Source organism: Pinus tabuliformis, chromosome 4_1, assembly GCF_031772625.1.
Source record: "Pinus tabuliformis cultivar Carrire ecotype Pingquan chromosome 4_1, CPIR1, whole genome shotgun sequence".
NCBI classification, from domain to species: Eukaryota; Viridiplantae; Streptophyta; class Pinopsida; order Pinales; family Pinaceae; genus Pinus; species Pinus tabuliformis.
In genome coordinates, this window is record NC_142303.1 from 490,574,627 (window position 1) to 490,578,715 (window position 4,089).

The 4,089-nt window shown below is 35.2% G+C and overlaps 1 pseudogene; it reads right to left on the bottom strand.

Moving 5' to 3' along the window:
• Positions 1-2,308: 2,308 nt before the first annotated feature.
• Positions 2,309-3,111, bottom strand: LOC149176661 (antifungal protein ginkbilobin-like protein pseudogene; annotated as a pseudogene).
• Positions 3,112-4,089: the final 978 nt, after the last annotated feature.

Below are 4,089 nucleotides of genomic sequence, written 5' to 3' on the forward strand. Positions count from 1 at the left end.
GCTAATTCAATTAAGCAATCAATATACAACGTAAAATATTCAAAAGTAGAAGAAAAATGCACTACATTATGTTTCTAACCTTCCCAAAGTTGGAGAGATAGTGGAGAATCAGAAAATACTATATCAATACCAAAAGATACAAACCTTCTAATACAAAAAAATACAAACCTTCTAATACAAACCTTCTAATAAGATATCAATACCAAAAGATACAAACCTTCTAATACAAACCTTCTGCACTGGACCTCTGATTTTTTCAGTGGCAGCCTCTAAAAAAATGACAGGCTCGATAATCAGATTAGTAGACCTCTGTGTGGTTTTCTCCCTTACATTCGGCGACAACCCCTCTTCAACAAAAAAATGGTGGAACACGGGCTATGGTGTAATCTGCTCTGTTGGGTGGTGAAATGGCAACGTCTTTCAACATACATGGGCTCTGGTGTAATGCGTCTTTCAACATATTTCGACCAAACACCTTCTCCTTTATGCAGCGTCTCCCCTTCTTCGTGCAGAAATAACCAAGTTGCAACGCTTTCACCTTTTCTTATGCTCTTCGAGGGCTCAGGCTCCCAATATACATGCCATCTCCTCAACACAACTCAATGCTCCGATACTAATTTTTTTCCAAACACTTAATTAACCAAGAACTAAGAATTATATAAATGAAACTTAATGAAACTTAATGTAGGACACAGGTAAAAAACACAAGATTTTTACATGGTAAAATCTTGATAGGGTTCCAAGGAGACATCGACGAGGCAAGGGATTGGATTTTCTATTAAACTAAAAATGATTCTCCTTATTACAATAGTTCAGGCATTCATCATTTTATAGGAACATAACAGTTGCTTCGTTATAAAACCAACTTGGCAATAAATACAATTTTACACATATTTACAATTACTTGTCAAATTCCAAAAAGCCCTGGGAAGGTCATCATGCATTTTCCCCTTGAAACCTCAAGGAGTCTTCTATGTTGTTATCATTATCATAATTCTTATGAACGAAGAGATTCATTTATCCAACAAAATAAAGAAAAAGAATTAATATAACTATATAAATAATTCATAAACATTAAACTAGGTTACACCCATAAAAATCAAAATTATTTTATTATACATTTCACATTATTAAAATTGAGAAAAAGTAATAACTAGTGATTACACCTAAAAGCATAAGGAATAGAAAATTTAGAAATATTATATCCAAAAACATAATCAGTAAATACTAGATTTCTTATTTCTAAAGAGAATGTTAAATCAAGATTATTTGAAAAAAAAAGAGAAAAAGAAAAAAGTAATTTTCTATTTTACTAATTATTCGATTTGACAAACTGATTTGTACACAAAAATAGTTCTTAAAAACATATTTACTATTTACTCAATTTCACAAAGTGATTTGTACACCAAAAATACTTCTTAAAAACATCTTTAAATGGGAATGATGCTTCGAATGCGGGAGAGGGTACTCATTTGAGGATCTCATTCCACTCTTATTAATGATGCTGAATTTCATGAAAAATGTGGAATTGGGATCTTGCTTGAACCTTTGGATAGATGGTTACCATTTTCGCCTTTAAAATCCAGGAGACGACCTTTTGGGGAACTATGGGAACTATGGTATCGCCATTGTTAATCTTGAGCCTTTTGAAATAGTCAATTTGAGTAGTGTACAATGATTCTTGAGGGATGATACAATTATTCTTTGTTTATAAGGACTCATAACTTTCCATTTTTAACTTGGGTGGTTGTGATTATTGAGTGTTGATGATGGATAACCACTATAGTTAAAAAATTCAAGAAACATGTTTCATAATTTACATTCACATTAAATAATATACATTTGTAAACAATGTACACATATATCACACTGACATCATCCATACCGACCCTCTGTGTTCAGCATTTTCCAACTAGCTGCATTTTCCAATTGGGTGCAGTTTACAAGTTGGGCTTTGGGTAAGGATTGCCGCATGTTATTTCAGTAAACTTAAATTGAACGAAAAGTGTCCAAAACAGATCAGTAACTTTACCAATTCTTAAAATAATCATAACTAAACTTCCACGATCTTTGCGTTGCCCATCGAAAACGTCTAAAAAAAAATACCACTGGACCAATAATATGTTAGTGATATTTTATGTGTTAGTGATATTTTAGTAGCAATAAATGGAAATGGAAGATTTTATCTTCATAATTTTAAATAATAAAATAAAACAGTTGTTTTGAAAATAAATTTGATTCAGCTTAAAATATGGGTATATCACTGGACCAATAATGTTAGTACATAATGAATTTAATAATACCGAAGCTAAAAAGTACATTGGAATATAACATTTCAATTCGATGTGAACGTAACTGTTCGTGGAACATAGTTGAAAACAAAAGCCGTGACATCGTGAAAATGAATGAAATTATTGGGGGCGACACCGGAACGGAAACTAAAATGCGAGACTGCACGATCGTTTTATTATATTATATTATATGAAGGATTTAGATAGTGACGGGTGAGAATAGCACAACATGAGAGAGAAATAAACATAAAGAGAGGAGATAGGAGATGCGTATTGCGCAGTGCAGTGAGGTGCAGTTGGGGAGAAGACTTTGAATATATAACTAAACTAGAAGCTGTACTGCTCGTAGCGGATGAAACAGTCGGTTAGCTGAACTCTAGCACCGATGGCGTTACCGCAAATGTTCCAGATGCGGCCGCCAAGGTTTTGAAGGCAGGCGGTGCAATCAGACTGAGAGATTCCCTGATTGCAAACCCCACGCCCATAGGCCGTGGGTGAACCTCCTCGCGATGCTTTGTAGTCGTAACCGCTGAAGGCAGTGTTTCCCTCTAGATCTACGAGGAGGGATCCGAGAGTACTATAAAATGAACTTCCGCTTGGGATCTTCTGCGTGTTACACGCAGATGATACGAAGTTTGTGTTGGGCGTGCCTACAGCACTGCCCACAACCAGTGCAGCTACTACCATTACAGCCAATGCAAAAGGCGCAAATGAGTACCTCATCGACATGGCTGGCTGGGTGGAATGATATATGTATAAACTCTACTTCGACAACGGGAAATGAAATGGAAATGGCAGGTGGAATGATATATAACCTCTATTAATGCTGCCTCTTGCGATGCTTGTCAATGTGTGGTTGCAGCCTCCATTTATAGGCTTGGTGGGGATGGCTGTGCGTAGCATTATAGATAACATCTGTGTGTGCTGGACACCGGTGGACCGGGACGCACGTGGTTAGTATAAGGGAATGCACGACTAGGTTTAGCCGCCTCTCCTGACTAAGACCGTTTCCCCCCTCATGTGTGGCGCACTCCATGTGGGGGCAGTCCATGTGGGTCTATAATAAAACTAACCGGGGATAGGCGTATCGGTTTTTCATAATTATTAAAAAATTAAGTGGTTGGTTGGTAGGGATTTAGACTATAGGAGAGGAGAGTTCTATATAATAAGAGAGAGTTGTAATTCGTTCCTTACATTATTTGATAGCCCGAAGTATATATGAGATGTCATACAAAAAAAAACTATTAATAATTATGAAGTTAATCTATATAGATATATTTTATATAATATATAAAATAAATGGAAACTAATTAAAATATTTTATTAATGCCTTGCTTAAGATGAAGAAAATATGTTATTTCTTTCATAATGACATCCATGATGAGAGTGAAATTGTCACTAAATGTTGCCAAAAGATGTAAGTAGAATTTTGCATCTTAGTTAAAGAAGGTGTCTCACAAATTGTATCATTGACATGACACGAGTATCCACAATATGAGGTTCTCTAGTTTTTGTTGTTTTGTGTAGTTGCCAAAGAATGCACTCTAGAGATAGCAAAAACCTCTATCCTTATCAATTATTCACTAGAAGATCTTGATTTGGTCTTTTCTTTAAACAAACATATGTCTTTGCACTAGCAACACTTGTGTTTGAAGTGTTTTCCTAATTGAATGATTGGAATCTATCCACACCCTATTTGTATATGCCAACTTTATTTTGGATTCAAGTTTTCTTGCAATTAATATATCTCTCTTAGGTGTCATTCCCATCCATTTACATTGTTACCCCAATTCAAACT